The following is an 11,773-nucleotide window of genomic DNA, read 5'->3' on the forward strand; positions in this document are numbered from 1 at the left end:
TTTTGTTTCCCTATGTCTCTTCTATTCACAAGTGCAATAAAATGAGTCTGTAAGAAGCCATTCATCCTACAAAGGGCAATTTCTCTAAGCTATTCATCTATCCTGACTCTTCATTCATTGATTCATTAGTCCCCCATCTTCATTCATTTACTCATGAGTCCCCATTTTCATTCATAAATTAGTCCCTTGTCTTAATTCACTTATTCCTGCATCCCCATGTCTTGTCAGAGTCCTCGGGCGGCCGGCACAGCTGTGATCCGGTGCCAAACATCCCTCCACACCACTGCCACCAAGGACGACTCAGGCCGGCTCTCTCTCCACCCCTCCATCCCTCCCCCTGGTCCTGCCCGCCGCCCCTCCGCCCACCGCCCCTTGGCTGAGGTAAGGCTGAGTGGTCTCGCCGTCACCTCACCTCTTCACCTGTTTCTCCTCACTGTTTGTACCTGTGGGAAGACCTTACGTGAGGGGCCGCGTGGAAGGTGTGAGGGCGTCTGTATGGGGGCGATCCAGGGGTCAGGTGTCAAGTTTGTGTTTGTCTGTCTCTCGGTAAAGTTGCGCTATGTTGGACGATGAGGAGCCAATGTCTTATACAGGCACATGCATTTGAACACTTTGCCAACCAGTCAGGGGAGGATAGGGTTGAAAAATGCTTTGTTTCATCTTAAAGAAAAGGTTGGAATAGGTTTTACAGTGTGTTTGTGTTAGTTAAGGAAAAGTATATGATGTTAGATACTGGCACCCCTCAGTGTGTTAACAGCTCAGGATGGAGTCAACACTTGGTTTGGTTACGTACTTTCATAAAACCTAAAACAAATCATATTAGGTAATTATCACAAATCCTAAAGAGGGAATCTCCTGCCACGTTTGTAGGTAGAAGCACCAGAAGGAGCTGTTGGATACTGTAAGAGTTGAATACAAATTACACATATAAAAGGTTTAATTAGGTATATCTATAAGGAAGCATTCGGGTGGTGGGCAGAGAGTCTTTTTGTCAGTGTTAAGGGTAGGCCGAGTGCATGAAGTATTGGTAAGTTATATGGAAACTGCTTTAAACATGTGCTTAGTAAATCTTAGGTAGTGGGTGACAGTTCTACGCTTCCCTACGCCTCCCTCTGCTCATGGTTCATTTGCTCTTTTAGTATTGTTCAGTGAAGAAAGACTGTCGTTTGGTGCGTGAAGGTAAACAGGGAGCTATTTTGTGTTTGGAAAGGAAGAAATGTGAGTTCTTGATACTGTTTGGTAGAGAAAGACTGTCATTTGATGTGTGGAAGAATGGAGCTATTTAGTGTTTGGAAAGGGAGAAATATGTGAGTTCTTGATACTGTTTGGTAGAGAAAGACTGTCATTTGATGTGTGGAAGAATGGAGCTATTTAGTGTTTAGAAAGGGAGAAATATGTGAGTTCTTGATACTGTTTGGTAGAGAAAGACTGTCATTTGATGTGTGGAAGAATGGAGCTATTTAGTGTTTGGAAAGGGGGAACTATTTCAAATTCAAACAAAAGTATATTGTACAAAGGATGTCTCTAGGGATGGGCACTCTGAAGGTGGCTTTTAGAATACTTAATCTCAAGGAATATCACTGTCTTGACTTATGGGATACTGGATGGTGAGGGAAATACTGGGTTTGAAGGCATTGGTCAGAATAATCGTTGTGAGAAATAGTAAGAAGGATATGATAGTGAAGAGGAGGAAATCAATGAGTTAGAAGCTGTCTATTAAGATGTCTCGAGGTAATAGGAAGTGTTGTCTTTGGTGTAGGGTTTAAAGGTTAGCAATGGGTGTGTGGGTGCATGTTTTGTGGTGAGGCAATGACTATAGGTGGATGATTTTTTTTTCTTACAGTAAAGGAAACAGTTCAAGGGTAAAAAAAGGAAACTGTAATGAAAAAAAAGCCCGCTGCTCACTGCTCCTACAGTCAAGAGGAGTGGCAGAAAGATAAGTCAATTTCGGAAGGCATATTACAAGGAAGTATTTTGGAGGAGTTATGTAGTTAGAGAAAAAGACTGATGTGATGCTGTGGAGTGGTTTTGTGGGGGGCACTAAGGAAGACTGAGCAGAACAACGAATTTATTTATGCATTGAAAGATGATGAAAATAGCTATGAGTGATGGGAATGGAGGGGTGTGACATGAACAAGACAGGAAATACTTTGCAGGAGTTATGTAGTTAGAGAAAGAAACTGGTGTTATGCTGTTGAGTGGCTTTGTAGGGGGCACTAAGGAAGACTGAGCAGAACAACAAATATATTTATGCATTGAAAGATGATGAAAATAGAGATTGTTATGAGTGAGGGGAATGGAGGGGCATGCCATGAACAAGACAGGAAATACTTTGCAGGAGTTATGTAGTTAGAGAAAGAAACTGGTGTCATGCTGTTGAGTGGTATTGTAGGGGGCACTAAGGAAGACCGAGCAGAACAACAAATATATTTATGCACTGAAAGATGATGAAAACAGAGATTATTATGAGTGAGGGGAATGGAGGAGTATGCCATGAACAAGACAGGAAATACTTTAGAGACAGCGCAGTATTTAATAGCACAAAAGTCGACAGTATTTAACGGGGAACTTTAGTATTCAGCAATGTGTTCAGAATCAAGACTTTTTACCCTCCAACACATTTGTAAGGAGGTAGACTGAATCGTGTTTAATTTCGACGGATATTAGCTTGCTCATAATTTCATATATGAATACAATAACTTATACGAAAATGTTGTTATAGAGAAGTAGCAGAGGATATATATACGTAAGTAGCTTATCGATGGAGAGAGAGAGAGAGAGAGAGAGAGAGAGAGAGAGAGAGAGAGAGAGAGACGAGTAACACTAAGGTAGCACTTACAAATGAACTAACCGTAGCATATCACACATTCTCCACTTTCTTAGACCAGCAACCTCCTCCTCCACCTCCTCCGCCCACTCACGGCTCATGCACAAACTTACATGCCTTCGTAGCGAGAACTCCCTCCCTCGCATCCTTCCTCCTTCCCTTCCTTCCCTTTGCTTCCCTTTGCCGCCCCCGAGAGAGAGGTTACGGAATGCCTCCTCGGGGAAATGGCAAGTTCGGTGCTCATACTAATACTCACTCCTATTTATACTCATACTGATGGTGTACTAGGCTATCATGTGTTCTTGTGGCTGTAGTTTGTTCTTGATAGGATAAGTGTGTGTGTGTGTGTGTGTGTGTGTGTGTGTGTGTTGGATTAATTTGTCGTTCGTTTCCTTCGTGTTTTGTAATTTGAGTTGTGTGTAGCGGTGCGTTAGGCCTCGGTAATTGATGGCATATAAATGGTGGCCCTGACATGATTAATTGGTGGCCCTGACATGATTTATTGGTGTCCTTGTCATGATTAATTGGTGGCCCTGACATGATTGATTGGTGTCCTTGTCATGATTAATTGGTGGCCCTGACATGATTAATTGGTGGCCCTGACATGATTAATTGGTGGCCCTGACATGATTAATTGGTGGCCCTGACATGATTAATTGGTGGCCCTGACATGATTAATTGGTGGCCCTGACATGATTAATTGGTGGCCCTGACATGATTAATTGGTGGCCCTGACATGATTAATTGGTGGCCCTGACATGATTAACTGGTGGCCCTGACATGATTAATTGGTGGCCCTGACATGATTAACTGGTGGCCCTGACATGATTAATTGGTGGCCCTGACATGATTAATTGGTGGCCCTGACATGATTAATTGGTGGCCCTGACATGATTAATTGGTGGCCCTGACATGATTAATTGGTGGCCCTGACATGATTAATTGGTGGCCCTGACATGATTAACTGGTGGCCCTGACATGATTAACTGGTGGCCCTGACATGATTAATTGGTGGCCCTGACATGATTAACTGGTGGCCCTGACATGATTAACTGGTGGCCCTGACATGATTAACTGGTGGCCCTGACATGATTAACTGGTGGCCCTGACATGATTAATTGGTGGCCCTGATTGCTGGCTCCCTCCGTTACGCTCCTTGTTATGTATCTCATGTTTGGCGGATTTTGTGTGAATAGTGTTTAAATGCCTGAAACTTCTTCCTCGGAATGAACTTTTACTGACACACACACACACACACACACACACACACACACACACACACACACACACTCACACAGACACACAGACAAACTCTCCATAGTTGATTTTTTAGATATTTATACTCTCATAAGCTTCTGTATGACATAAAAATCTCGTTATGACTGATACAGCAATTTTTCAACCTTTATATACTTCTCTTTATAACTTATCGCTTAGTACTGTAAGAATAATGATTTGCAAAGCGCAATTTTAAGGGTGTTTTGTTTAGTATTCTGTCTGGTCTCTTGCCGGCTAGACAGACCAGCTTGTGTAGGTCAAGTGAGGGATGTTTTTTCCTGGTTCCAAGGCTGTTATGTTCAGGAATGAAGAAAAGAAGTGCAGACTCGTTAAGGAGCTGTAAAACTTGCACTCAAACTTATCATTAACTAATCCTTCTTTAGTGTTAATGCAGACTATACCTTTTATGCACGACACCCGGAACATGAAAAGTCCATGAAGAAAATTAACTTTCGGCTGTAAATCTCGCAGACAAACTTACCATTATCTATTCCTTCTTTAGTATTAATGCAAACTATACTTTTTATGCACTACACCTGGAAAGTAAGCATCGATACGTCAGCGGGAAATAGACAAAGATTTTTTTCTTTTTTTACAGTAAAGGAAGCAGCTCAAGGGCAAAAATAAATACAGTTAACAGACACAGTTATTAAAGATGCAATTAGTGTTCTCGTTTCTTAAGTATTTACATTTTCAAACTTTTTATACGTTAGGGAAGTGATAGACTTATAACGTGACATTACTTATAATAAACTTCATGGGGAATGTCTTTGAAGTTTCACAGTTTTATTGGCTTTGTTCAGTAAAAAGTCAGGTGGAAAAGAATTAGGCATCGTTTAGTACAGTAAGTCCTCGAATAACGTCGTTTCGGTCAACGTCATTTAATTCAAAGTTGCTTGGAAAGAGATAGAAACAGACTGTAAAAGATGAAAGGTGTGTAATAGAGATGTACAACAGTTGAGAAAGAAATAAAAACAGACTAAAAGATGAAAAATGTATAACAGGGATGTACTGCAGCTGATAAATAAATAAAAATAGACTGTAAAAGATGAAAGGTGTATAATAAAGATGTACTGCAGCTGAGAAAGAAATAAAAATAGTTGTAAAATTATAAATAGCACATAATACACAAATATGAAAATTGAGCGAAGTAAAAAACGCCCCCAAAAGATGAAAAACATATATAGACGTATGACAGCTGAGAAATAAATAAAAAAACACACTCAAAAACAATGAAAAATGTATAACATGTATGATAACTGGAAAGGAAATAAAAGTACACAGAAAAAAGATTAAAAAAAACGTGTAATAGAGGCGTATGGCAATAATCAGCGCGGTACAAAATTTGGGTCTGTATTTTTTTACGCTTCCGCCTCCACATCAACTATTTCCAAAGACCAAAAATGAGATAAATCAGGTCTTAATGAGTGTTATTTTTACGCTCATTGTACAGAAGCAGGATCAAACTATCATCAGGGCCATAAAAATACCCCAGAAAAATCCCCTAAAATCCTTCAAAAACCGTGTCAAAATATGTGATCTTGGGCGCCGAAATGCACTTGACAATCGGCGCCATGGTTGGGATTGTTTACATTTCACTGTCATGGCGCGCGGGTGTTCCTCTCTAGTTTTTTGCTTTTTTAACATCTTTTCCTCAATATATCCTTGTCACAATAAATGCTAAGTGTGAATCGTGCACTGCTGATGTATGTGGGAGCAGAAAATCAGAGAAAACACGCAAGAGAAAGAAAATTAGAGGAGTTAATACCTTTACTTTCCACTACGGTATGGCGCCCGGGTATTCCTCTCTATAGTTTTTTGCTTTTTGAACATCTTTTCCTCATTTTATTCGCGTGGCAATGAGTACTAAGTGTGAATCGTGTACCGCTGATATATGTAGAAGCAAAAAATCTGAGAAAACGCGTAAGAGAAAGAAAATTAGAGGAGTTAATTCGACCATGACAATTGCTATTTACTTTCCACTACGTCTGGGTGCCCGGGTATTCTTCTCTATAGTCTTAGCTCTTTTGAACATCTTTTCCTCAATATATCCTTGTCATAATGAGTGCGAAGTGTAAATCGTGCACTGCTTATGTATGTGGGAGCAGAAAATCGGAGAAAGCGCTTAACAGACAGAAAAATTCGGGCATGACCTGTTCCTATTTTTCGCTACGTCGTGGCGCCCGAGTGTTCCTTTAGCCTAGTTTTTGCTTTTCCAACATTTTTTCCTTAATATATCCGCGTTGTAATGAGTCCTAAGTGCAAATCGTGCGCAGCTAATGAATGTGGTAAGAAGAAAAAGAAATCAGAAACCGCGTAAGAAGACAAAATTAGAAGTGTTTTAAGTGATTCGACCCCATAGTTTTTGCTCTTCCAACATTTTTTCCTCAATATGTCCGAGTTGTAATGAGTGCCAATTGTATATCGTGCACCGCTGATTATTGCGTCAAGAAAAAAATCAGAGAAAATGCGTAAAAAACAAAATTGACCAGGTGACAGTTTTTGCTTTTTGAACATCTTTTCCTCAATATGTCGGCGTTGTAATGAATGGTAATGGTAAATCGTGCACCGCTGAATATTGCGTCAAGAAAAAAATCAAAGAAAACGGGTAAGAATACAAAATTAGTAGTGCTTTAAGAGATTCGGCCCCATGACCAGCTTCCATATTTTTTGCTTTTCGAACAATTTTTCCTAATTCTATCCGCGTTGTAATGAATGCTAATAGTAAATCGGGCATATATATTACTATATATATATATATATATATATATATATATATATTTTTTTAGTTAATCTGTCTTAATTCTATCTATTTAACACGTTTATTGCAGTGTTTGGTATTTGAAGTGTTTGGAGTTTATTTAGAAGCCTGGTGACGTTTTTGTGACCAGAAATATACTGCAGGGACCTAATCTATGTTTTTGTTTACATTGTGGAGTCGGTGATAAAAGATTTTGCTTGACATTGTTTCACTTTTTTTTTTTTTTCCAAGAACCTGTTTAGTAAATATTTCCTTTATTGCCGTTTCCCATTTTCGTTGTTTTTCTCGATATTGTTCCACTCGCATATATTTCCAAGAACCTGTCGGGTATATATTTCCTTTAAGTATTTCCTCTTCCTATTTTCATTTTTTCTTTTTTTTCCACTTGGTTATCATTAAGAAAATAGTGTGACGTTGAGTGAAGACTTACTGAATTTATGTTAATGGGGAATGAAAGCAAAGAGAAGGAGCCCCCGTATGTAGGAAGCATAAGTGTTTGTAGATAGCTATCTGGTCAGTGTCAACGAATTAAACCACACGAAATTCCACTATTTTTACCCATATTTGTGTTGCCGTTGATGTAAGGATTGGAAATGTTCTTAACTCACTGTTCTCAGGTTGATGTGTGGAAGGCTTCAAGTCCAGCCAGGTTCGGTAGGCTTTGTAGCTCTCAAAACACTTCTAAATTAAAGCTAAACTAAACTATTTCGTTGTATAGGCTAAAAGATGTTAAATGGTATGTACTTTGAGTGTAATGTCTAGCGGGAGGGGATACGTGGTGGAGCTTGGAAAATATCGATGTTTGTTAGGTTGGAAAGATGAAATGTTTATATATGTTCATTGTATAGTGTTTAGGTTGTTATTTTAGCTTATCAGGAGGGGGGGCGGATAGATATATGTGGGTGTTAGGGTAAGGGTAGATGAAGAGGAGGAGGATGTAGTGCTTGGCTGTTTTAGTAAGATTCTTTATGTCAACCTACGAACTTGCTTGTATTTTGGGGGTATGCTTCTTGGGCTAGGTCAAGTAAGGTCAGGCTAGGTTAGGTTGTGTTCGCTTATGTTGTTTGGATGAAAATTCGCGTCAGCCTTTAAACCTGCCTGTATTTTTGGGTCATGTTTGGTCAGGTTAGGTCAAGTAAGGTCAGGCTAGGTTAGGTTGTGTTAGCTTCTGTTGTTTAGATAAGACTTTGTGTCAGCCTATAACCTGCCTGTATTTTTGGGTCATGTTACGCTAGGTTAGGTCAAGTAAGGTCAAGCTATGTTAGGTTGTGTTAGCTTCTGTTGCTTAGATAAGACTTTGTGTCAGCCTATAACCTGCCTGTATTTTTGGGTCATGTTACGCTAGGTTAGGTCAAGTAAGGTCAAGCTATGTTAGGTTGTGTTAGCTTCTGTTGCTTAGATAAGACTTTGTGTCAGCCTATAACCTGCTTGTATTTTGAGGTCATGTTAAGTCTGGTTAGGTCAAGTAAGGTCAGGCTAAGTTAGGTTGTGTTAGCTTCTGTTGTTTAGATAAGACTTTGTGTCAGCCTATAACCTGCTTGTATTTTGGGGTCAGATTAGGCCAGGCTAGGTTAGGTTGTGTTAGCTTATGCCAAGTTAGTTTAGTCTCAAGTCATATTTGGTTGGGTTATGCTGGACCAAGTTAGGTTTGGGTAGGTTGGCTCGTGTTGGGTTGGGGTAGGTTGGACCAAGCTGGGTTAGGTTAGGTTGGGACATGTTGGACCAAGCTAGGTTGGGTTAGGCTGGTTTATTTTGGACCAAGCTTGAATAGGCTAGGTTGGATCAAGTTAGGTTGTATTATGTTTGACCAAGCGTAAGCTTAAGTTAGGTTGGATTATGTGGGATCAAGCTAGGGTAGGGTAAAGTTAGGTTGCATTATGTTGGATCAAGGCTGGTTAGGGTAAAATTAAATTGGTTTATGTTGGACTAAGCTAAGCTAGGTTCAAGTTTGGTTGGTTTCTGTTTGACCAACCTAGATTGGTTCATGTTGGGCCAAGTCAGGTTAGACAAGGTTGGATTAGGTTGGACCAAGCCAGGTTAAGTTTGGGGAATATCCACTTCAGTTACCCTGGGCCGAGCCATTTAAAGAAAAGGTGACATGTTAGAGTAAGGCTTCTACAGCACGGTGAGCCAGAACTTAGGTTAGTTAAAGGCCACGGAAAGGTAGGGTTGGCGAGGGTGAAAGAGCTAGACTAAAGTAAGCACAATGAGTGATGGTTGATGCATTTGATTAGGTGGTAGATAGTATAGGCCATGGGAAGGTAGGCCTATGCTAGTTTTGGGGAAGAATGACTAGGTTTTGTTAAAATTAAGAATGGTCTCAGACACACACATATTGACTAGTAGAATGGTCGGTGGACAGGTAGATGTGTAGACAAGTAGATAAACATATATAGATAGATAGATGTTTTGTGAATAATCCAGACCAATTTTTTCCTAATCAACAACGCAATACAAGCTCTGCCAAAGTTAGCGTTCGTAAGAGTTGTTTATATGCTTTGCAGACGTCCAAGCTCGTTTAGTCCGACACTTAATAGTTTATTCAGATTATGAATAATTAAGTTTAAGTGCTCTGCTCGGCATGATGAAGAGGAGAAACAACGAGGAAAAATGAGTTGCAACACTGCCAGACACATTGCATGATGATGATTATAGCATACCTGACTAATGAGAAAATTGTGAAACAGTTTGTAATATTTACAAATGTCTTCAGCGCTGCATTGCAGGAAGTGCAGTTTAGTGATGCAAGAGAAAAAAAAGAAATAGGTACCGAGCTTCATGATAGTATTAAATATTGTTTTGAATGTGCAATACAATACTGTCAACACATGATGGTGAGGCGCTGTGTGTTGTTACGTGTGTGGGTATTGCAGCACCAGGAACACCTCAGCCCAGGAGGGTGTGCTGGCAAAGGTCTCTGTGGTGTACAGACTGGTCTGCTTGTGTGTTGTTATCATTGTCAGCATAAGTTATGTGTTGCAGGCTTGGTTGTCTGTGTCTAACACTTGTAGGTAAGCTATAGAGAATAGCTTTAAGTAATAGTGGTAGAAGTTATCTTATGTTTGGAGTCCTGTCCACTTCGTGTTAGCGTTCGTCACGTCACCACTGAGTTCACCCCGCAGCGCTGGCCGAGGGTCGGGGCGGCGCATGTGACGACCGGCGCCGTAATGCACGCAGACCAAGGACAGCAATAGTGAACCAGTGTTATGCATAACATGTCTTTGATAAGCAAAGCTTGTTGGATATTGTCCTAGATTTATTGCAGTAACTAACACTACAAATAAAAGGTTCAAAGGAATATACTGCTTATTAGTATATATATAATGTAAGAATATTTGAAAGTTTTAATCTTATTACACTGAATTTCTTAATAATTAGAGTTAAATTGTAAGTGGTACCTCTGATGGCAGAGGTTTTACAGAGATGTAACAACTTGTGCAGCAAGACACTTGCAGTATTGTCGTGGAAGACAAATTCTCAAGTAGCATTTAACAGAAGCACAAATTACCAATTAATTAAATTGTTCTCCATCTAATCTCCAGTGCAATTTAACTGATTGAAATACAAAGAGTGCAGCCTTCAGGCAGTGGAGAGCTGAGTGGGCGGGGGACCTTCAACTCCTGGAAAAATTCAGTTCACAAAGGAAATTTTGACCTCGGAAAATATGCAATTAAAAGTGAAGGGCAAGCATTAGCACTGATGTGATGATTGGTCTGTTTGGCTCAAGGCGCGTGGCGGGACAACACCCAACACACAGGACCACCCTTGGCGTGTGTGTGTGTGTGTGTGTGTGTGTGTGTGTGTGTGTGTGTGTGTGTGTGTGTGTGTGTGTGTATTACACCATTACTATCGTCGCCGGCTCAACCCGTTCGTGTGTGTGTGTGTGTGTGTGTGTGTGTGTGTGTGTGTGTGTGATAATGGAGCAACAAGGACACATGAGTATACATGATAAACAATATGTTGATGTAGAAGAATGAATTTTAACATGCTGGAGTTTTATGTATATCTAGGTTCAACGTCTACATACATACATACATAAATACATACATACATACATACATACATACAAACACACGTACTTAAAATATGTTCATGTTGTTATTGTTATGAAGACTTAGTAAAGTATAATATTGATCTACTCTAGTTTTCCTCTCCTTTGTACTAACCCACCAACATTTAAGTAGTAGTAGTAGTAGTAGTAGTAGTAGTAGTAGTAGTAGGGGTGGGATGTGTGTGTGTGTGTGTGTGTGTGTGTGTGTGTGTTTATCCTTTCCCTCACATCCTTCATCCCACACATATCCCTCTTCTCTTTCCTTCTCCTCCTCCTCGTCCTCCTCCTCCTTCTCCTCTCCCGTTGTCATGGTTACTCCAAACACAAAATTGCCTCCGCTGTGTGGTGGAGAGATGGAGGAATGGAGGGAATGTGAGGAGGAAAAATAAGTGTAATGGAGGAAAAAATATTAGTTTCTCCTTCCTTTCTTCTTTTTTTTTCCTTTCTTTCTTCCTTTCTTCCTTTCTCACTGTCTTCATCATTCTATCTATCTATCTATCTATCTATCGAGAGAATCCAACACCATATATAAAGTTCGTGAGATCATAAATGGAAGGAAAACACCGCATGAACACCATATTAGGATCCAACCCTCCTTCATCTCCTGTACGACTATCGGCTTATTACAGGGAGGGTGTCGTGACGGTGTTAATTACGACGCTTATAGCAGGAGGAGGAGGAGGAGGAGGAGGGGAAGAGTAAATATAAATAGCAAGAAAGAATATAGCAAATGGTAACGTAGAAAGAGATGAGTAGAGAATAGAAGAGGAGAAGGAGGAAGAAGGAGGAGGAGGAGGAGGAGGAGGAGAAGGAGGTCAATAGTTAATATAGACAGGAAGAAGAGAAGAGAAGAGGA

General features: G+C 40.2%; 1 protein-coding gene across 3 annotated transcripts in view; it reads left to right on the forward strand.

The window, feature by feature from the left end:
* LOC126985538 (protein wntless-like) overlaps positions 1-11,773 on the forward strand; it is a 32,381-nt gene that overhangs the window by 13,545 nt on the left and 7,063 nt on the right. Inside the window, exons 11-12 of one of the 3 annotated variants that reach the window (XR_007738778.1) lie at positions 229-381; positions 9,989-10,706. The gene's annotated coding sequence lies outside the window, so the exon portion shown is untranslated. Of the gene's footprint in view, positions 1-228; positions 5,997-9,988; positions 10,707-11,773 lie in introns of those variants that run through there. The other 2 variants (XR_007738779.1, XM_050840583.1) reach the window with 2 other exon arrangements.

This window comes from Eriocheir sinensis, chromosome 59, assembly GCF_024679095.1.
Source record: "Eriocheir sinensis breed Jianghai 21 chromosome 59, ASM2467909v1, whole genome shotgun sequence".
Taxonomy (NCBI): domain Eukaryota; kingdom Metazoa; phylum Arthropoda; class Malacostraca; order Decapoda; family Varunidae; genus Eriocheir; species Eriocheir sinensis.